The sequence below is a fragment of the Protopterus annectens genome, chromosome 6.part1, assembly GCF_019279795.1.
Source record: "Protopterus annectens isolate FY-2018-M chromosome 6.part1, PAN1.0, whole genome shotgun sequence".
Classification (NCBI taxonomy): domain Eukaryota; kingdom Metazoa; phylum Chordata; order Ceratodontiformes; family Protopteridae; genus Protopterus; species Protopterus annectens.
In genome coordinates, this window is record NC_056738.1 from 372,901,706 (window position 1) to 372,925,705 (window position 24,000).

The following is a 24,000-nucleotide window of genomic DNA, read 5'->3' on the forward strand; positions in this document are numbered from 1 at the left end:
ACTGCAAAAGATAATATTAGCTCCTCCTACAAAACACTTGTGTGTGTGTGTGTGTGTGTGTGTGTGTGTGTGTGTGTGTGTGTGTGTGTGTGTGTGTGTGTGTGTGTGTAAGAGGAGCATGTATGTGAATACAGAGTAGTTTTAGCTAAAATACAGTTACTGATGACAAGACAGGATGGACTGGAACTTGGCTAGAAGTGAGGTGGTTGAATTCTTGGGAAGTTAGTTTCATAACTCAGCTCTTCAGCTAAATAGTGTGAAACATATTTGGATATAGCTGGTAGTCATAGTCTACCAGCAGCAGTGATCATTTGTCATATACTCTTAAAACAGAGCACTGTGTGTGTGTGTGTGTGTGTGTGTGTGTGTGTGTGTGTGTGTGTGTGTGTGTGTGTGCATATTTTGCTGTTAGCAGTTCAGTTTGTAGGTCTGTCACTGACGTTTTTACATACCTTCCACTCCTTCAGTGCCTTCTTTCATTTTCTTCTTGAATGTCACGTTCTGCAATCTTCTTTTTTTCTGAATAATCGGGTACAGGAGTGTATTAACATTCCACCCAAGGAGGTGAGTAACTGTAGATCACCAGAAAGAAGACTAAAGTAACCCCCTAATACACACATGCATACAGCTGCCCACTGAGCTACTGAAGGCTTTCAGTGTCTCAGTTTTATTTTGCATAATGGCACTGACATGTTATGCTAAAGACCAGACTTTGAACTCTCCTTACAGGGTTGAAAAGATTGTTATCTCTGTCGATTTCTGTGGAACATATTCTGTATTCTGTATTCTGTACTTGATATAGCTACAGAAACTATGTGACTCTTCAGAAGAGACTCATCTCAGCATACCTACTGTTGTTCTTTACTTTGGTATGTGAGTAGCTGTGCAAGACCACAGAAATATTAGTTACCAACCAAGAGAAACACCAGAGAAACCAGAATGTGATAGAGACTCCACCATTTTTTTATTTAGCACTTTTGTCTCCAATAACCACGAAACTTCATCAGAATGTTCCATTCAGGCTTCCTTTCCAGTTTAAGTACCTTAGCAATCACGACGATAAACTCTTTCACCATTTAAAACAACAATACACTTTATATAGTACTTTTCCTAACCCTTATTTTAAACATCCTAGTAACATAAAAACAGTCAACATTCTCACAGCTTTCTCCTTCCATACAGTTTCTCCCTTTCTTTCTCTCTGTAATATCAGACTGACTGCCTGCATTAGCACATAAAAAAAATGTATCTTGTTTGCATACAACACTCAGACCAGCTGCTAAAAATTTGCCACCGAGTATACGTCTGACAAACAAAATGATATGCATGCCAAGACGTTCTTATACCTTTCAGAAATCCTCTTCATTGATCAACAGATTCTTGATTACCTTAACAAATACTGCATTTTCTTCTGCACACACAGATTTTGTCAGAATCTAGTCATCATGTTTTGCTCCTCACATCTGCTTTAGTAAATGTAACAGCTTCAGGGACATATCATAGGTTCATAGGTAGGTACTAGGCTATTGGCCCTAGGGCCTATATAAGCCTAGCCAAAAATGTACCCTGGCTTTCACCACCCAAGAAAATTATTTTCCTGTGCCCCTGTCACACACACACAAACACACACACACACACACACACACACACACACACACACACACACACACACACCTACATCTCAACCATCCAGATTTTCACAGAATGTCCAGATATTTGCCTTGTATTTTACCCCGTTCCTCATAGAATTTGTGATTTTCTGGTAAGTCGTTGAGGACTGGAGTGACTACATAATGACCATCATTTGATTTTCAGACATCATATCCTTCTTCAAAAAATTCATGGTAACACAGTACTTTTCATTCTAGCAACTCTCTAAGTTTATGATAGCAGTATTTAAAATTTGTCTCTATTTTTGGTCCTTTGTGTTCCATTATTTTTGGCTTTGTCCAGATTTCTTGTGCTAACAAGATAAGAGGTATCATACACACACACACACACACACACACACACACACACACACACACACACACACACACACACACACACACACACACACACACACACACACACACACACACACACACACACACACACAAATGTAATACAAAAGGTTAATGCAAGACAGAGAGTATTACACAGATTCTACTTTTTTATTTGCATAATTATGGATAACCTGGTTATGTAACAAACAAATCTGTATCATATGCATTCAGCAATACACAAGAAATTGAAATGCATGTAACTGATGTATGACATAAATATTCAAATGAATGAAGCAGCCAAAAAGCTATAAAGTTTACAAGCTTGAAAACAGCATGAGATTAAGAGATACGTACTCAGTGGTAGGTTTTTGCATATCTTAGACAGGAAAATGTTCATAATCTGATGTATATCACTTAAAAGACAAAATATTGCCATAATTTCTGCTAACATGCTGATAAAGCTATGGTTGAATTAGAGCATATTCTGGATTTATTTAGAAAATAGGTTAGCACATTTACTAATTCTCAATGACTGAGGCATCAGTGAGTTAATCTGTTCTCTTTTGGCATCTCACATCAAGTAATAAAATGGGTGCATCTTTGTATGTGTTGAGTACTATAAATCTTCATTGTGCCATTAAGTATGGCTGGTGTGTAGAAACATTTTTCAGAAGGGTAGTTTGGAACCTGAATGTATTATATAACTAAAAAGACACAGAGTGACAGTTATTGTCGTATATATGGAGGTAGCCTGCAGCAGCAAGACAGGGGGTTATTTATGTATTTATTTATTTTATGTATTTATATATATATTTATTTATTTATTCATTCATTCATTCATTCTTTTACATTTAGTGCTGCCTTCTGCTGTTGGCTAGCCCATGTGTTCCATTCCTAATCTGGTGGTTGGGTTGAATAGGAGACAGTGTCACATTGCAGATACTCAATCATAATATGCCTATCTGAATCTCTACCTTCAAGGAGCACGGAATGGGGAAAATGAAGTAATGCCTTAGCATGCTGATTTATTAGTAGCCTTGCCCCATTCATCCCTAGCATGCACTCTGCTGTGCTTCCTGGAACACCAGCAACACAGCATCTTCTCCTCTCCCTGGTACATAGTCCCTCCTCCTCTCTTCATGACATTGATGAGTGGGCTCAGACCCTTCATTCTTTTCCCATCTCATTGGCTCCTTCAGCGCCAGCACTGCTAATCAAACCCTGGTTATGTGTCACATGGAGGGGGTCCTTCTCTATACACCCTGGAGCTGACTAAGACAGGAAGCTAGCTCTTCATCTGTAGTACCAGAAAAGGGTTTAGCAGGAGCTTGCCTTAAGACCCTGGAGGTACTGAGTATGACAGCTTAGTTAGGATCTAATCTAGAGTTGTATCAGGTGGAGTTACCTGTAACTTAGAGCTAGAATATGGACCGAGGAGAGGCCTGCAGCCTTAGACTCTGGTTTTAAGTGTAGTCCATTGTGGGAAAGAATAAACAAACTGTCTGCTTATGGGTGTTCAAAATAAAAAGTGTTTTTTTTTAATAATTGCTACCTCATGTGCTTCCTTGAACTTACTTTGGTGATATGTGCATGGGTATCTGGTCATGGACTTGCCATACTGCATTCTTTGCAATACTTTTGCTGCCAGGTATATGACATGCTTGGCTATTGCTTCCCTGAGACATTTCTGATGCTGTTTTTTGACCTACAAACTAGATTTTTTTTACTGCTGTCTTATGGTATATTTCCTGCCAATCCCAACTGTGAAGGATATACTGAAATTGCTTATTGAATCTAAAATAAACACTATCCAAAACTGGTGCAGTTGCAGCAACAACTAGTTACACTGGCAAACGTAACCATTAGACCCAGAAGTGTGCCTGTCATGAAATCTCTTAACAAGAATGAGGATAATGGCCTATAATTATACCTCCTGTGTTCTTTAGTATTCCTCATCCTCTGAGAACTGGGGCTGAACATACTGAGTGCAAACCTTGTCATCCCAACTGAAAGGAGTGACTTTAAAATGGATATGGAAATGGAAGTTCGCGGACTACTATAAGCTACAAAATAGTTTTTGTCTCGGGCTGGGATAAGCTTGGAGGGAAAAGCCATAACATTTTATAACCGGACATTTAATGCTTAAATACCAGCAAAAGCTTATATAATACATGACTTGAATATATTTTAAAGTTTTGTCTAAAATCAGATATGATTTGCTGTCTAAAAGAGTGCAGGCTTGTAGCTGTAGTATTGTTTCCCACCTTCCCTCTCTGCTGGTGTCTTGCTGTTATACTTGGTGGCTTTGCAGTTCCCCGCCCCTACTATAAATTTAATCTGGGACACTCCTCCCAGTCTAGTGTCATTATCTCATTCTACCTAATACAGAGAGAACATTTGAAAAGCCAACCCACTTAGTTTCCTAACCTTCAATTATCTTCTGCTTCTCCTCTCTCCATTTCCTTTACAAAATACGAAAAAAAAAATACTTTGCTAGAATCTCCTTGTGTTCTGCTTAACTGTAGCAAAAAAAAATTACGCTTGTTTTCTGCCTTTCCTGTAACTAGTCTAGTCCAGATACAGATTTGCTATATCTAGGACTGTTTGTAAGCTTCTGATCCCCCCAAGCCTGTTTGTGTTGGATGGATGCCTGTTAGCTTATCAGTGGAAGTGGTAAGCACTAGGTAACCTATCTACCACATAAGGAGTGGTTTCTGGCCCAGAAATTGTAGTTATTGGTCGTTTGGGCAGTTTTTCCTTATATCTTAACTTCCTGATTTAAAAGCCTGCATTTGCACTTGTCCCTCCCCCTTCCTGTAACTAGTCTAGTCCAGAAACAGATTTGCTGTATCCAGGACTGTTTGTAAGCTCCTGAGCCCCCAAGCCTTTCTGTGTTGGAGGAAAGCCTTCTAATTTATCAGTGGGAATAGTAAGCACTAGGTAACCTATCTATCACATAATGAGTGTTTCTTGCCCAGAAATTGTAGTTGTTGGCTGTTTGGGTAGTTTTCCAAATCTCTCAACTTTCTGATTTAAAAGCCCGCATTTGCACTTGTTTCTTTCCTGTAACTACTCGAGTTCAGATACAGATTCTTAGTTTTAGCACTTGCATTTGCTTATTCGTGCTCAGCACTTGTTCAGAACTTGTTGTAAGCACTAAATAAGCTACAAATTACTACAGCACTCAACCTTCCTCATTACCTAGAGGAAAACAGCTCTTGTACTCACTTTCCTCACTTGTCTAGAGGAAAATAGTTTTTTATTCAGGCATGTCCAAGGGTCTGCTCCCAGTGTTCTCTCCTGTCTATCTGATGAATCTGGGCATCTTGGGGCAATGCAGCAATTGCCTCATGTACACAGACAACCCTCTCCTCCTACCACCCAACACTACAACCTCTGAGAGATACACTTAGAAAAACTGGAGGTAAAGCTCCCTCCAACCAAGGTTGAACTTGACAGCCAAGAGGAGAAGGTAAACACTTGCACCACACCACACTCATCACATAATCCCACTAAACCTACACCACCAAAATCCACACATAGAAGCACAAAAACATTTGAGGAGGCTCTCAATAATAATCTACTCAAGCAACAGAGACCTCCAAAGTAGAAATGCAAGCAACCTCCACCCCCAACACAACCCAAATGACACATAGCCCACAGACTCAGTGTGCCACTCAACCACAGCACATAAGGCAAAACAACGTACCCAACACACTAGTCATAGGTGATGCTATAGTCAGCCACACTGATGTCCCACTCACCAGGCTAAACAAGGAGAAGGTTACTGTCAGCTACCTGTCAGGTGCCAGGATCCCCCACATAACCCATGAACTCAGGTCACTCCACAACAAGTACAAATATGACTCTGTCATTCTCCGTGTTGGTGTGAATGGCCTGAGACTTACCTCCCTGGACTATACGAAAAGTGACATGGAAGAGTTCTCTGATCTTGTAGCCCAGGCATGTATGACCCTAGCCGTGAGTAGCATCCTGCCATCATCCAAAATGATACCACAGTGCAAGGACAAAATGATTGACTTCAACAATTGGCTAAGCTTCTGGTGTCATTCTAAGGGGATCCAGTATCTGTCTGCCTGAGACGACATGGTCGACAGACAACAATGCTTTGCCAGAGATGGCCTGCACCTGTCACCCCTGTGATTGCGGATACTGGCTAAGGCTCTTGCCGCCTCTATAGTGTCTTTTTTTGGCAAGGTTCAAATAACAAATTCAACACTGTAACAGGAACAGGCAAGCAAAAACTGAGGGTAATGCTACTCAATGCTAGAAGTCTAAATCTCAAAATGCACTCCCTCAAGGCACTCCTTAAAATGGAGAACATTGATATCTGTTCAGTGACTGAAACCTGGTTCAAGGCTCCAGAGAGCACCCCTGCATTACCAGGCTATAGCTGATATCACACTTTTCGGCCATCTAACCTGGACTGGAACACCAAAGGTGGAGGTGTGTCCATATTCATTAAGGATATCCACACCTCCAGGCTAGTTGCTCAGCATAATGCATCTGAGGTTATCCAAATGCAACTAACTCTGGACAAAACTGGAATCCAAATTGTAGCTTGCTACAGATCCCCCACCATGCCCCAGGATTCCCACTCCTCTTTTCCTGATACACTGGAAAATATTAGGGGTCAACCAAGCACCCTAATAATGGGTGATTTCAATGACCCCACCATTAATTGGGAAAACTACCCATGTGCCAACTCCTTTGCTCAATGCTTTCTGGAATTCATAAATTCCAGTACCCTGGATCAACTTATCCACACCCCCACCAGGGGCAACAATATCCTAGACTTAGTCATTACCAACATGAGTTTCACACCTGAAGTCAACTCCTCGTTGGTCAGATCTGACCATAAGATAATCACCCTAGATATCCATATCCTGCCCCCACCCCCCATTAAGGAAACCATGGTAAAAAATTTCTCCAAAGCCAACTTCATGCTTCTTAAGACAGAAGTGGTGAAATTCATGACACTCATGCAGATGGACAATACAGTTACAACTGCTGAATCCTATACAAATGCACTCTATAAGCACTTACACGAGTGCATGGATCATGCTATCCCAAACAGAACCAAGATGCTATCCTCCAAAAAAAGGAAATCAATCTGGTGGTCCCATGCCATAAACAAACTCTGCAACAGAACGAAGAAACTGTTGTAAAAGAGAGTAAAATCCCATGAGTGGAGGAGCTCCCTGGTCAGCCTCAGTAAGAAGCTGAGATCCCTTATAAGATCCTCCAAAGCTAGCTATGAAAACAAAATTGCCACTGATTCTAGGGACAACCACAAGCATTCTATAGCTATGTCAAGAATTTCAATGGCAACACCCAGATCTGCTCTGAGTTACAGCACAATGGCACCAAAATTACAGAACCAACTGATACTGCCAACATCCTGGCAGATAGGTTCAGTGCTAACTTTAGCCCCCTCTCACCCCTAAAGAGCCCATATCTATACAGGAAGAATGCAGAGTCCCTGTAATCACAACTACGGAAGTAAAAGCTGCACTCTCTAAAGCCAAAAACACAGCATCCATGGGACCAGACAACATCCCAGGCTACGTTTTATACAAACTTCAGAACAAACTGGCTCCCCACCTAGGCACCATGTTCAATCATAGCCTTACACCAGGCTTTGTGCCCACTGAATGGCGCACAGCAACAGTTATCCCACTCCACAAATGGGGAGCCACCACTGATCCCGGTAACTATCACCCTATTAGCCTGATGAGCCTGGTCTGTAAGGCCATGGAGCTCATAAACAAAGACATTGGTAACCTCCAAACTCTGGACACCACCCAGTTCGGGTTTGTGAAAGGCAGATAATGCCTCCCGAACATGATTGACTTTTTTGAGGCAGTCGCCAAAGCTGTAGATGAGGGTAAGGTGGTTCACACAGCCTATCTTGACCTCGCCAAGGCTTTCGACACCATCCCCCATTCTGAAATTATAACTAAAGTGACTAAACTAGGTATAAATCTCTACATCACAAGATGGGTTGCCAACTGGCTCACTGACAGAACTCGCACTGTAAATGTTGCAGACTCCAAATCTGACTTCAAACCAGTGACAAGTGCAGTACCACAGGGTTCAGTCCTGGGACCTCTCCTGTTTGTTGTTTACTTCTCTGAAATACAGGGTAACACAGAAGGCCTTTGGCTAACAAAGTTCGCAGATGACTGCAAACTAGGAGCCATAGTCAAGTCCCCAAATGATGTGGACATCTTACAGAAGGGCCCCACTGAGACAGATGCCTGGTGTCAGAGCCATGGCATCAAGCTCAATGCCAAGAAAGGGCGTTGTCATCCCCTTTGGTAAAAACTCTGTACCCATGAACTACCACATATGTAGCAGTCTACTTAATGCTGAATTTGTGATAAGAGACCTTGGGACCCAGGTGGAAAGTAGTCTCTCCTTTGATAATCACATCGTCACAGTAGTCAGGAAATCCTTCTACGTGGCACACCTCATCACAAAAGGGTTCTCATCCAGGAAAAAAGAGGTCATTGTTCCCCTCTACTCGACACTCATTAGACCCATTATAGAGTACACCGCTCCTTTTGGAATTTACCTCACAAGACATCTGTAGCAGCTGGAAAGGCCACAGAAGTACCTCACAAAGAAGATTGCTGGCCTCAAACAGATGCCGTACACTGACTGTCTCAAAAAACTCCAGCTTTACTCCGTATCATATCACCTACTCCTAGGTGATCTTTGCCTAACATATAAAGCTATGTCAAACCCAGAGCTGTTGGACATGCTACACCTGAAGAAATCCCAATCCCTCTGAGCTACACGCTCTAGGGACCTAAACCTTGTCACCACAATAAACAGGACATGCTGGAGGGATAGATTCCTGTTCCAGAGACTTCCCATACTCTGCAACAAGCTACCCATCTATGTCAAGCAAAGTTCCTCATTAGCACTCTTCAAAAAAAATCTTGATGAGTGGATGGAAAATAGGAAATATACCCTGGGAATCACTTCTGTGGCTCTGCTCGACAGGGGCACAGGAAAATAACTTTCTTGAGTGGCGTAACCCAGGGAACCTTGTTGACTAAGCTTACTTGGACCCTTGGGCCGATAGCCTAGTACCTACTTATGAACCTATGAGATTGAAAATGTTAGAAACTTCAGAAGTGAGCAGGTTTAAAATAGCTTTGCCTAGTAAAGCAATGAACTGGGTACTGCAAAGTGAAATCTGATAAACTAATACTTTCAGTAGAATTATTAATATTTAATGAAATAATGCTTACACTGAATTGCCTGCTTGTGTGCCTAAAATTTCAATAAGAAATGTGCCATCTTGATGAAACAAAATGCAGCAAGTGCTATGTTAATTTGTTCCAAATGTGAAGAGAATGGACACACCCATTGCATTCTTTGCTTCTAATACTGAACAGAACAATAGCCGTAAAAATCTGAAAACTGAGATGGATGCTACAAATGAAGTTATTCCAATGGAGTGTGGTAAGACTACAGCTAAAATAATTGAGATAGCATTGTGTCATTGTAACATTGTGTTCCAACTATGCCAGTGTAGAGGACTGTATGTATTTCTATACAGAGAGAAAGTTCAAGCTCTGCTAGATATGGGAAGCATGGCTACTCTTGTCAAGGGTCCCCTGCTATGTAAACATAACATTTGCAACAGTCAAAAAGTACAGGTAATAAGCATTAATGATGGTAGAAAAGAATACTCCTTCATACACAGACATTAAAACAGTTGTAGGAAAACAGTTACATCCTATGGCTGTAACCCATGATTTGATTCATGTTACTATAGGATAAGACATTCAGCATTGAAAAGCACTATGGGGAATATGGTAGGAGCTAGAATCCATAAATACAGTGTGGCAGGCTGATACACTTAACAAGAAAGAGGTGAAGTAGCAGATTAATGAACCCATTCCATATGACATTTGGGGGAGGGTAGCAAGACAGTTGCACTCATATAGACATCCATAATCAAAGTGAGGAAAAAGAATTTGACATGGAAACTAGAAAGCAGTCTAGGTGCCATACCTTGGTTGTGACTAAACAGTAATAAGGATCCTGCATGTTATAGGATGTTGTTACTAGGCTGTTGACCCAAGAGTCTTTACAAGCCTAATTATTAAGTCCCAGTATGATACTAGATGAGAGGTATCATATATGCCCAAGGTTTTTCTAGTAAGGACTACCAATCTCCAGGAGAGAAGCCAGAGCAATTCCTTGCAGAAATGTACAGTTTCCCATCCAGTCATCCAGGTTGTGCTTAAACAGGGTCATAGAGGTGCTCTACTTGATATGGATTGTAAGCCTTTTCCAGTGGAGTGACAGCCTCTGAGAGATGTATCTCTCTCTCTCTCCAGCAGGTCCTGTTTATGTCACAGGCTAGATTGAGGTTCTTGGAATGGATGACTGTAGTCCCATTTGACTTACGAATGTTCAGCATTGTCATTAGATTTGGGTAAGAGACAGCCCTGGAAACCAGAAATAAGTCACCTTAAGTAGTCTATATGCTACTGAGTGCAGTGACAGGGACTTCAGTCTGTCCATATAAGATGTGCTGGAGACCCTGAATTTTTTTAGTTAGAAATCTCTGAGGTCTCAAGTTGCTCCAGTTGTCTGGTACAGTTCATACCAAAGGGAGCTTTATATTCAGTAATAGATCTGATCAGGGCTGAGTACAGGGGAGTTACAACCTCTTTTGCTCTTGAGGTGATGCCTTTACTAATCAGGTGAGTGACACAGAATGCCCTTCTCACCACAGAAGAGTCATGGTGGTCAGAGTTGAAGTCACAGTCAACTTGAGTTCCCAGGTCTCTCACTACTGAATCGGTACTTAAGGTATTATTGTTTATTTTATAATCAGCAGGGACATTTTTTTTACTGAAGGGAATGATGATGCATTTTGTAGCATTTAGTTTAAGACCATGGCTTTGGCACCAAACATTGGTCTGTGTAAGCCCCTTTTGAAGTATGGTGACATCGCTAGCGGATTCAATGATAGCACCTAATTTGCAGTCATCCACAAAGTTGCTTAGCCACAACCCCCCTCTTTTGGCCTGGACTTCTGAGAAGTATATGCCAAACAAGAGAGGGTCCAGCATGGACCTTTGTGAGACCCTACTGTGACAGGTCTGCCGGTAGAGGCAAAGTCTCCCATTTTGACTGTGTGTTGCTGATCTGTGAGCCAGTTTGCAACCCACCTGACAACATAGGGGTTGATATTCAACTGGGTTAGTTTGTCAATGATGCCTGAATGTGGGATAGTGTCGAAGGCCTTGGCCAAGTCCAGATAGACCATTTACATGGCTTTGCCCTCATCTATGACTATAACTGAGATAGTTATGACAATGCAGAATTCAGAACACATTTGTCTTTGTATAAAGCAGAAAACTCAAATAAAGGTAGACTCAAAGCAACAGATATCTATAAGTAAGAAAAAGAGTACAACTGAAGCACATTTGTTTTAAGGTACGTCTTACAAATGGAGGCCAACACAGAGAAGGAGAATAAAAAGAAAGAGCAATGCCCATTCCCAATATGAAGAAAAACCTGAAATGAAAGAAATCACTCAATAAGTACGGAAAACAGAGAAAGTAAATAGGTCATTTTTATCTAGAGTTACCCATTTATAAGGGAACAACATAGAAAACAGTGAAGGCCCTTTGATTTTGTAAGAGGAAGCTATTCCTTCCACCTGAAGACATGCTAATGAAGAAAGAAACTTTGAATTAGTCACCTAACAAGTAAGCCATATACATTTTAACAAAAGCACAACTGGAAGATGATATTTTATATAGTGCAAGGCAGAATATAATCAGAGCTGTAGGGGAAGAAACAGTTATTAACAGAAGTTCAAAGGATGTACAAATTGAGAGTGGTACAACAGCCTCAGAATCAGTGAAACAACCCAGTAGTGCTAATTCCAAAACTTGGTGGGAATATCAGATTCTGTAACAAGTTTAGAAGCTGAATGGCATTTCTAAGTTTGATGGCTATCCCATGTAATAATTAGATATCAGATAAAGAACATAGGAAAAGCAAGATAAAAAACAGCTTTTGTAAATCTTGAATGTTTATTTAACTTTATTGTGTTCCCATTTGGCTTATGTTCTGCTCTAGCCACCTTTCAAAGATTGATGGATTGAATACTGAAGCCCCATTCAAGATATGCTGCTGAGATTCAAATAAAAAAATATGTCTTAGTGATACAGTACCAAAATATACCAGGGCCATCCCTAGTGGACATTATAGGGGCCCATGGCAGTTCAAGTCCAAGGCCCAAAAAAACTGTTGGAGATCAAGGAGCCTGATGCCCGTGCAGAGTAGCAAGTAACCCCGCCATCAACGGGGGTTCAAACAATGGCCTATTTCCTGTTGCCCCATCCTCCCATGCAAGGTGGGAAGCATGTAATATTGGTACAGGCAATGTCATGCCCTGTGACAGGTCAAGCTACTGAGCTGTCCTATGTTATGTGGCAATTCTTAAAACATGAAACAGGATTTGCCGTGAGATGCAAAGCTTCTTTGGCATGATTCCTGAAGTATGACCATGGTTTCTAATGGCACTAATTTTGGAATGGCACCCCAATAGTGCTCTGAGGAATCCAAAATCTCATTGTATTTTTTACAGGGATCACTGGGAACACTTACTGAGGATCCCCAGAGTAAGATGGGGATTGGCACTGTTATATGGTGTGTTACTGATATCACACATATTCCTCACTCTGGTGAGCAATGCAGGTACCACTATAGTTACCTGCAGAGACACTGTCCAGACATCCTTAAATGACGGGAAGAAGAGGTCAGGATGAGGGCATCTGAGATATAAGTATGATTTTTAGTTGTAAGAGTTTCTTTTTTTCATCCTACCATTGGTAAATATGCAATTAATTATTTATTTCTTTTATCCAAGACTCAGGAGGATATTGCAGAGAATATTCTCCCGTATTAGAGGAGGATGTAATGCTTTTCTAGTTGCAGAGGTCAGTACACCATTCTCATGTTATATATTAAAGTAACATTCTTTCCTTTATATTTTTAAAGTACGTAAACTTCTCCTGGCAGTACCTATATTTCAGGCAAGTTTACTATATGAAATGTTGCAAGTTGTATTGCTAATTTTTGTGGTCAGGTAATACAGGATGTCAGCTCAGTTTATTCCTCTGCACATATATTAGGGGTCTATTGAATGGCACATAGTAAAAGCAAGTGGGACATGTACACACTGAATGATATGATTGTGGTATTCTTCATAGGAATAGAAGATGAAACACACCAGACATTCACAGGCAGTTCAGTTAATGCTCCCACAGGAATTGTATATGCTCAGTTTACTTAGGCAGCTCATACTGGCATTCCACTGGGTTCTCATTAGCAAGTTGTGCTTCTCATCTGAATTTTGCAGAGCTATTGATGATGTGGTGGCTGTTGCAGAATTTAATTTATATGCTCAAATAATTGTGCATGTCATACAATGTCTCCCTGTTTATCTCCTCCCTCTTTGGAACTATCCTTTCTTTTTCAGTTATTTTGCTCTGTTTATTATGTTATTTCCATTCTTTTATTTTTGCATTTCTGTATAGCAGCTGCTAGCAGTGCCAGTGGTTATATCCTGTGACACCATCCCTAAGAGAGACACACCAAACACAACACTGGGCTGTAAGCATTGTTGTTCCTGCCAATGGCACTGCCAGAGGGTGACACATTTGTCACACACAGAAATGGTGGGAGAGCTGGTGGACCAGCATATAGAAGCCTGCTTCAAACACTGGGAAGGACTTCTCCTGCATCTTGGAAAATTGTGTCCTCACCTAGCATTGCCAGCACCATCAGAGCCCGGGTCCAGCGGTGAGGGAGTAGAAGGCAGTGTCTGACCTCCCATCTGAGATGACCTGGCAGGGCAGTATAGGGGACCGTATATTGGTATAATGTAAGCGGAAATGGAAATCAAACCAGAAGTAGATAAAAGTCAGGCAGCAACTGAATGCACCAAAACAAAAGAAAGAATATAAGATGGAGGATAAGATGAGAAGGCAAGAATGTGGAAAATGCATAGAGTAGAGACAGCTGCAAGTATTAAAAAAAAACCTCTTGGAACAACCTCATGTTAATCAGGATCAAACACAGGAATGATTAAGGAGAGGTGAATTTAACCCAGTAGATGAAAGGTTAATATTGGCAGCCCAAGATCGTGGACTACATACAGGTTGGTTTACAAAGTCCATTGAATATGTGTGAGAAACAGACAAATGTAGGTTCTGTAAAACAGAATTGGAAACAGTTGCACATCTTGTTGCTGGTTGCGATATACTAATGGCAGAAGGACTGTATGCTGAAAGGCATAATAATGTGGCAAGACTGTTGCATTGGGGATTGTGCAAACATTATAATATTGAGGTAGATGAAAAACACTGGAAACATGAGCCACAAAGCATTATAGAAAATTATGAAGTTTATATCACATGGGATCACCCATTACCAGCAGCTCAAAAACAGATGTGAGAAAATCAGATATAGTAGCCCATGAAAAGAAGACAAAAGTAGCATTGATCATTGAAATTGCCACACCCAGTGACTACAGTGACGTACAGAAAGACACAAATTCATAAAATACCAGGATTTGCAAGCAGAAACAAGGGCAATGTGGAAGACAGCTACCCAGACAGTTCCAACAGTAGTAGGAGCAACAGTTCTTATAAATAAGAAATTACAATCGTCCTTGATGTGTTACCAATACATGCAACTCCATATGAATTGCAGAAGGAATCATTACTGGGCAAATTGCAGGTGTTGCGAGGAGCACTTCTGGCTAACATCAGAGATTGAAACAATACTAATTTCATGAACTTGAATCATACTTTGACTTAGGAATGGGGTCCAGTCTCTGCATGGTATTAGAATCCCAAAAGACTTGGAGAAATTAAAAAAAGAGAGTGACCATACTCTGTCTAGTCAACATCATGGTGTTTACAGTTATCAAATGATATATAAAAATTAGTGTATATCAAGATTATATATCACTTATTCTGAAGGAGGTGTGGGCCTTCTTAAAATTGAATACATATACAGATCTGCAATCGTAGGACTGCATACATATCTACTGACCTCACCAGATCCAAACATAGTGAAAGTTTTAAAACATGAGTAGAACAAGTCTAAGACAACTTCCCTGCTTAGTTTAGCAGACGCATATTGGTGTCGAGTGGGAATGGAAATCAACCCAGAAGTAGGCAAAAATCAGGTAGCAACTGAATGTGCCGAAAACAAAAGAAAGAATATAAGGAGAAGGATCAGATGAGAAGGCAAGAAATGTGGAAAATGCATAAATATAGTTGCAAGTACAGAAAACACCTGGAACAACATTTTGACATTCCAGGATAGTGGAGTATGTACACCTTGGTTTACAAAGTCCATTGAACATGTTGGAGAAACAGATGAATGCAGGTTTTGTAAAACAGAATTGGAAACGGTCAACACATTTTGTTGCTGGGTGTGATACACTAATAGCAGAAGGCCTGTATACTGAAAGGCATAATAATATGGCAAGACTGTTGCACTGGGGATTGTGCAAACATTATAATACTGAAGTAGCTGAGAAGCATTGGAAACATGAGCCACAAAGCATTATAGGAAATGGGAAGTTTATATCATATGGGATCACTCATTACAACAGTTCAAAAAAATAGATGTGAGAAAAACAGATATAGTAGTCCATGAAAAGAAGAGAAAATTATCATCGATCATTGAAATTGCTATGCCCAGTGACTACAGACCCTTATGTACAGAGAAACATAAATTCATAAAATACTAGGATTTACAGGCAGATATTAGGGCAATGTTGAAGAAGGATACCCAGACAGTTCCAATAGTAGTAGGAGCAATGGGTCTTATAAGAAAGAATTTACAGTCATAGTTAGATGTTAACGATACATGCAACTGTATAAATTGCAGGAGTCAGATCTGGGCACATTGCAGGTGCTGTGAAGCGCACTTTTGGCTAACATCAAAGACTGAAACAATACTAATTTCATGACCTTTAATCATACTTTGACTTAGGAATGGGGTCCATTCTTGTCATGGTATTAGAAACCCAAAAGACTTGGAGAAATTAAACAGGCAGGGACCATACTTACTCTAGTCAACATCCTGATGTTCCTCTACCTTTTGTGTTCTTGCCCTCCCCTGTTTGTTGTTTAGTTCTCATCATCACCACTGACTCCCCATTGTCTGCCTTCCCATCAAGATTGACTCCTCTTTGTCTGTCTGCTGTTTATAACAGCACTATCATCTCCCTCCCACACTGTGCCAGCACCTCCCCATTAATCTTCTTGTCTGTGTTATGTTTTTGAGTTCCTGCTCTTATCCTCTAGCCATGCCTTCAACTTCCTTTACACCTTTCACTAGCCTTTGTAGTTTGAAAATGGGCAGCTGTTCAAAAAAAAAAAAAAAGTACTCTTACTTTCCCTATCCCATCATATTCATTCCTTCCCTGTTTTCCTTATGTCCTTCCTTCCATACCTCTTAACCTACAGACTGTGAAAATAAGAGCAAAGGCCCTTGAAACGTATGCGCATCTAGCTAAAAATCTGGACAGCTTGTTGACATAAAATTTGAAAGCCAAACAACACATAACTCTTCCCACTGCCTGTAAGAATGTGGGTTACTACTCAGAAATGCATGTTTAAAAACAGAGTTACAGAAATGATGGAAAAAGTATAAGCCCATTATCAAAGAGATAGTGTAAAATCTGTAGATTTAATGAATTGTATCGCAAAACTCTATTACACAAAGTATTTTATTTTTTGTTTAGAAAAAAAGTAGATGTAAGATGTATGTGCTCTCTCTTTAAATTATGCTGCCACTAGTAAGTTGGTCAAGCAGTGTGGTATTCTGTGTACCAGACAACTTTAAAAATCACTTACAATGAGGAGGTTTCAGAAAACTGTATGAAGGGAGCAAATCAAGCCTGCAAATAAGGACAGGCCTCAAAAATAGGACTTATTGTTTGAGGTAAATCACGCATGAAAATAGGAACATTCCTCCAAAACAAGATCATTTGAGTACTTCCCACTGTTTGTTTTCTTCTTTTTCTTACTATCCTATGCTCATATTTCCACCCCAAAGTGTGCAATGATCCCTTTAAGGCTGATTTCTGCTTTTGTCTTGTTGCTTTTGTGTCAGTGTGAGCATGCTGATGCATGTGCATGGCCTACATTTCACATTTGCACTTATGACACTACTAAGTTGCTACTCCAGCCATCTCTCTCTCTCTCCACAGGTCTTGCTCTGGTTGTGGTTGGGGTTGCTAATTATTGACAATTTGAGCTCTTAGCTTTTCACATTGTTAATCTATAATGTGCCCTGTAGTAGTAGCATAGCTAGAGTGGGGTGAAGGAGGCAACTGATCCAAGTACAAAGTGTTGGAGGGTGCACTTGGCAGTTCCCAATTACATTTTAATGCATAACAGCTTTTAAAAGCCTGTATTGCATTTGAGCTCAAACCTCAGTGCTGTAGCATACCATGCAGGGTATGAACTATCCCAACTGCTTACTACATTTGTAGCAAGCAGCTTGTTGCAGTTTAAAAGAAAAAAAAATATATTTTTCTTTTCTTTTTTTTAACTAAAATGAGAGGAAGGAAGGGCAGGGTGTGGGTGCAGAAATGGTACCTAATTGGCTGGGGCAGGAGGGGGAGGAGTGTTGTATAACTGGCCACCTGTTTGGTGTGCAAGGAGAAGGAGAGGACTTGTTCTCTTCACTGGAAGAGATGTGGGGCTAAGCTTCTAGTCTGTGGTACCAGCACAGGGTGCTGCTGAGCCAACTAAGCTTCTTCCCAGAAGATAAATAGCGGACAACTCCCCTCCATCATGGTAAGGATGTTTCTCAATCCAGGAGTTTGAGTTCTTATAGCTAGAGTCTGCTGTAGAGTCATAGACTGTGCCAGAAATCTATTGCTTCTAGAGTATAAGTGGCTATCGACCCATTCCTAGGAAGTTTCTTATTTGCTATGTCTAATCACATAGTCTCCATATTCACATTTGCTGTGAAGATAGTGCCAAAACAGTAGATGTTAGAATGATCAGTGCTGCAGTAGCCTAAGCTATATTGGTTATATCCTGCCAAGGCTAGCAATAAACATCCATATTTCAACAATTTAAGGCACCTTCCACACACCCAAACCATTAGTCAGCTTGAGCTGAGCAGACTAAGTCAGGTTTGGGTACCAAGCCCTTCAGAGCTTACATACCAGCAGAGGAAAGGGTGGATATAGCCCTGAGAGGACAATGTTCGGAATATAACAATAAAAAGCCCATACCCTGGCATAAAATGCATACAAAAATAACATGGATGGAGACAGATGGATGACTACTGCAGCAGTGATCATTCCAACATCTAATGTTATGGTAAGTTTTGGTTCAAGCTCTTAAGTGGAGAGATATTGCCCTGCAGTGTATTTGGTTGAGAATGAATGGCTAAAGTACCATTTGGCTGCAGAGACATATGGTTGAGGCAAATTGCCGGGGGGCAAAGAAAAGCAGAAAGTGCTATGCCCACAGCTTCAATAGTGAATTGCACAATAATGGTCCATTCATATTTTAGTGGCGTTATTTATCATAGCTCATATATGATTGAATTATCTGCTATTTTGTTTACATTGTTCTTTATGCACATTATGTTTATTTACAGTGTAAAATTGCAATAGTCCTTTTGAATGCATGACTAAATAAATTATTATCATATATGGCAACACCTCAGAGGAAACAATTTGAAGGACATGTAGCTAAATATATGATTTCCTAGTTAAAGAGAAAGTTGGCATGCCATATGAAGTAGAAATGGTAGATGGCAGTATTTTTTGAGAATTATTTTTCTGAGTAGCAGGGGTTTTGTTTTGGACTAGAGTGTTGAATTAACAGTATAGACTGTTTTTATAATGATTACATGAAAAGTTTATCAGAGCATATGCATATCACCGATTATCATGTAATCCGTTTGTTACAAAGACAAATAGTTGGCATAGATACTTGAAGATGGACATTAAATGTCTATGTAGAAAATATAACAGGGAAAACACCTCAAAGCTGATAGAAACTAGACCAAAGACAGATAACAATAAGTTATTCTGAGTATTTAGCAATGCTAAGTTAAACAAAAGATGAATAGAGCTATTCATATTCTTGTTGTTAGTGATTCTTCAGAAGATAAGTTTCTGGAATGCACAACAGCCATTTTAATAATGTTGCTTTATAGTTATTGGTAGCTGAAGATGACACCAATTGCTCATAAACAGCTATATTTAATTTGTAGTAATGTGTGTTGTGTGTATATTTATGCTGTTTGTGTAAATGGCTTGATAAAGATTAGCTGGAGATGTGTGTAATGTTTCTGTTAAACATGTGCAAAATTAAATTACTTATTAAAGCATCTTTTGTGGGGACAGTAAACATGCCCTAAGAAGATAAATATAATCAAGTGGAATGCAAACCCTTTCATTTATTTTCCTGTTTATAAAACAGCTGTCAAAACAATTAGTCCAAGAAGCACTTCATGTGTCTGGTGTCACCAGAAGAAAAGTTATTTTTATATGGGCTGCTTTTAGTGTGGAGTCTACGTGTCCTCTGTGTGTTTGTGTGAGTTTTCTCTTGGTGCCGCTGTTTCCTCTCATGTTCCAAAGTCATGCAGTAAGTGGATTTGACACTCTAAATTTGCTGTAGGTGTGAGTGTGCATGTGTATATGGCAGGGAAGAATGACTGCAGCAGGGATAACCACCCTGTGGTATGGACATCGGCTGTAGGTGATGATGACTATTGATGTGACACCATGACCAAATGTTCAAAACAGGAAAAAGGGGATCATGCCAATGATGATGCTGGTTTTCTCAAAGATTTTCAGAAACGAATAAGTATGATCATTATTTAGGAAATGTTAACAAATTTTTCCTGTGCACATCAACACAAAATTTTACTAATAATGTAATACTTATATGAATTAGATAGAAGTCCAATGCATGATGTTAAAATATCTTATGCTATGGGTTTATGGAATGTGTTTCATAACAAGTGCTGAAGCTGTGTGTCACATAATCAGATGCCATTGTCCTACAATACAACACAACAAGATATTTCAAACATCATTTATGTCATACAAACTAGAGCCATACTTATTTAGTTGTCCATTTTTTCATGTTTTAGTTTCAATTACTAATTCCTGTACATTTCTTTTCTTTTTTTAACCTGTTTCCTGCACTTTTCAATGGGAAATTACAATTGCAAAAGCTGTCTGTTCAATAGGTATTTATGTAGATTGTTTTTTCACTGTACTTTTGAGGTAATAATGCATGCTTTTTGTGTATTGTCTGGTAATACTGTGTCATAGTCTCTGATGTGCATCTTTTACAGTTCAGTTTTGCTTTCTATATTGCTTTAATCACTTCAACATAAACAATGATCCTTTCATATTTAACTTTATCCCTTTATAATCTGTTTGAGATGTCCCTAATTTTGGCCACAGGCAAACAAGACCCTGTAACAAACTCATTACAAATTCATTGAGGTATGTGTCTTTTTTGGCTACACTAGAGTCATCAACTACTATGATGTTTTTGGGTTTACTAGGCTGCAATATCTGCCTTATGGCTTTTATATCTGGCTTGACTTGTTAATCCCAGTTATTTTTCTGCAGTAGACTCTTCCCAGTGCAGTTGCTTGGTGACTGTGCTTATTTTAGTGTTGTATGCAACAAGTCTATGTAATATGTTATACACTTGAACTGAAGATTTGGTTTTATTGATTTTATGGCATTTTGAGATACAGTTGAGGCATTTGTAGAAGCAGTCTTTAGAACCTTTGCATATGCGATTGCTTATGTGCTCACAAGGTGGAACATATAATAGCAGTTTCTCAATATTCTGGATAAACATATACCCTCTGAATCTCACAGATACTAAGGAATTGTCAATTTATTTTCTGTGAGCTTGTATGTCCATGTTATTAGCATCTGATCCACTTTGTGGGGGGGTTCTGGTAAAGTTAATTTGTAAAAGATTGCAGGAACTCATAATTTGGGGTGGGGACATAAAATAGTTCATGTACAGTTTGTGGTCCTCATTGTGGTTTGGTCTGAGTAAAACAGATCACCCGAGCTATGTGATAAAACATCGGTTTGGTGAGACATTACTTGTCTCTAGACTTTAGGTTTAATTTCTCAGAGATCACACATTTTTAGGGAAACTTTTCATATTTAAAGGTTAATATTACAGTGATAATTTAGGTATATATGATAAAATAAAAAAATATGAATTCTAGTTCTTTGAAAGCACAATAAAATTTCATATATTTATCTCATTCTGTAACATAGTTCTAGCATGATAAAAATTATTGGAATGCATCATTTAATTTTAAATGTATTAAACTGGGAGTGGGACATGCTCAAAATCACCTACAAATTTGTGAACTTTCTGTTGACTCAAAAATTGAAATTGTATGTTTCCTTATGTAGCTCCATTTACATACACAATTTTCATGGTCATTGCAGGCAGAAAATTAAATGGAACATCAACCAAGGCCCCTGTTCCAAAAGACTTGCTCTCAGTGTAAGTTACCATTTATAATGAGAGCAGGCTGAGAGAAGGTGTTTTGGAATCTTGTCCCAGTAGTAAGCGGGTTTATAGATAGGCCTTACCCTGAAGAAAGCTGCTTACACTAAGAACAAGTCTTTTGGAATCAGGGCAGACTTACACTGAGAGCAACTCTTTTGGAATCTTGCCCCAAGACTATTTTAGTTTAACAGATTTTTATGCCTGCTTTATATAAAAGTGAGTCTGAAGGAATTAACAATTTACTGTTGCCTATGCTGATTCTATTTTCTATATGAGTTCTTTTTTGTTTTGTTTAGTAAATTGTCATTGATGTTTTTGCTATAAAAATCTAAAAAAATAAAATAATAAATCCAAATATTTGTGGTAATTGTAAATGTTAAAGGCAAACTAGTATATACAATATGAGATCTGAACATTCAGTGAATGCAGCGTATGGAACCAGTCCAAATCACAAAACCAAAAACAACAGAAGGACTGATTTGGCAAGCCAGAGCAATACATTCCAAAGAACAAGTAAAGTGCTCTTCTTGATAAAGACAACAAATGGCCTGAAAGTATAAATGCAAAATGTATAAATCCAACTTTATTATAAAAACTATAAAAAGATCAACCGCTTTCATCCTTACAACGTAGGACTTCATCAGAAAAAACAAGTACATTAAAAATGCCTTTTATATGATAATTTATCATGTGATCCCTTTAAATTAATTAACATAATATTTTCACAATAAAACCAAGAAGTGCTAAAATGTACTAAAAAAACTATGTTAAACATATTTAGAAGATGCAGATAGAAGTTTAGCAACCTACAAACTTGGAATCAAATACCAAACAAACAAAAAGAAAAAGAAAGGGTATTATAGCACAGCATTTCTTAAAAGTAAAAATCATTAAAAAAATATGCTGTGGGGAAGTACATAAAACACTAATAAAACTGTGTAAATAATAACAAAATGATTCTAAAAACTAAATAAAATGCAGTATACTCATTCCTTTATCTTTGCTGCTCAATTAATTTCTCATTATAATTCATGTGCTTTAAACTTCAAAAATAGGCAAAATAGACAAATACTCATTTATGGACAGTGGAGGTTCTGCATTCAATTTAAACTGCCATAATAATTCTCTCCTTTCAATTTCTAGTTCTCACCAGCCTCTCCTGGGATTCCTTGGTATGATATCAATAATAACAAATTTAAACTTGGTAAAACCTGGGCAAGTGAGTATATGTTTAAATAAAGACTTGTTTTGTGTTCTCTTTAGAAATAGCTTATAAATGTTCAGAAATGCACTTTCTCAACTGCCTCTCTGTTTTGCCCATATAAAAATATTCATATTTTGAAGAAATAGTTATATAAATAATCACAGTAGTAGCACAATTTTCTTCCCTTAAATAAATCTCAAAGGGAATATTTTGTAACCAAATAAAGGGGCCTAATAGCATAAAGGAATATTGTTTACATGCTCGGCAATGAGTAGTCCCTTTCCTATTAGGAGAGACCAATATTTTGCCATGCTCAAAGAAAATTTTGAAATTCCCACCAGTTTTGTAGACAAATTGAGGTGCTTCTCCCAATATAGCCACCATTTCTGGATTTGCCTTATAATAACCCAGTCACCGGCAAGAATGTCTTTAATACTATTAGAACATGCCTGATATGGTACCACCATGTTGTTATTGTATGACTGAGCTTCAGAATCTCTGGCTAAGTGTGGTAATAGTCTTGTTTGATCACCTAAGAGGGGTTTGTATCTTGACCGCCATCCCTCTATGACTTCTACACTAATTTTAAATCACATATCCTGAAGATAGTTGGAAATGATGTTTTTAGCTCAAGGTTATTCCCCCAAAATTGGTAGAAGATGTATGGATTTATGTATAGTCTCAATGGGAGATGAAATACCTAGTAAAACTAATGAACAATCTAATAGTGAATTTGAGAGAGCCCTAGTAATTCGATACGGGCCGCACAAACAGGACATTAAAAACATCTTTAACAGAAATTGGAATATAGCAAAATGTAACCCCCCCAGCTTCAGTAATTTGTTTGGAGGGACCCCATATTTGTGTTTAAAACAGTATCCAACCTAAAGGATAAATCTGAAAGGATGGAAGAGTATGAACATTCCAGTAATAAAAAGAAAGGGACAGTAAGGTGTGGATCATGTACTCAATGCCCTTTTATTTTAGAAGTTGAGAGCTTAATATTAGAAAATGTCTTAAATTCAAAAAATAATTTTATTAGAGGAAACTACCAATTGAAATGTGTTGTGTACCTTGCCAAATGTTTGAGTTTCCCTGGATTTTATGCAGGCAAAACAGAGAGATGCCTAAAAATGAGAATATGCCAACATATACATCAGATTAGTAGGCAAAATGATAATAATGATTTTTA

The 24,000-nt window shown here is 38.9% G+C and overlaps 1 long non-coding RNA gene across 3 annotated transcripts in view; it reads left to right on the forward strand.

Annotated features, from left to right (window-relative positions):
- Window positions 1-24,000, forward strand: part of LOC122805566 — a 2,364,904-nt gene that overhangs the window by 1,135,078 nt on the left and 1,205,826 nt on the right. The gene's annotated exons all lie outside the window — the stretch shown is intronic.